This window comes from Plasmopara halstedii (assembly GCF_900000015.1).
Source record: "Plasmopara halstedii genome assembly, contig: Scaffold_2904, whole genome shotgun sequence".
Classification (NCBI taxonomy): Eukaryota; Oomycota; class Peronosporomycetes; order Peronosporales; family Peronosporaceae; genus Plasmopara; species Plasmopara halstedii.
In genome coordinates, this window is record NW_020189809.1 from 848,913 (window position 1) to 849,353 (window position 441).

The window sequence follows — 441 nt, forward strand, 5'->3', positions numbered from 1 at the left end:
GATTTTTCGTTGCGATGATCAAGAAGTGACCATCACTCTGACCCTGGACAAAAGTACGTAGCAGCGTGAAGTTCATGCGCTTTTGCAAATTGCATTAGCAGGAATTATCTATTTAATGCTTTGTATCCTTACCTTTGTCTTCGATGACATCTCCAATGCGATCAGACATTAATTTTACCAAGTTTTGAAGCCGTGACATGTCCAAATTCTCCCATGCCTTCAGGATGGCATCTTTAAGCTCAGTCAGCGTCATGTACTGCTTGCCACCGCTGTAAACGTCTCGCGAAAGGTAGCCCCAGACGTTTTCTATCGGATTCAGGTCCGGGGATAGGGCCGGCCAGTCCATTACCTCAATCTCGGAGCTCTCGAGAAAGGCTTTCGTGCTGGCGTTGTCGTGCTGAAATATGTAGTCCCCGTTGTGGAACGCTTCACCAAACGGTA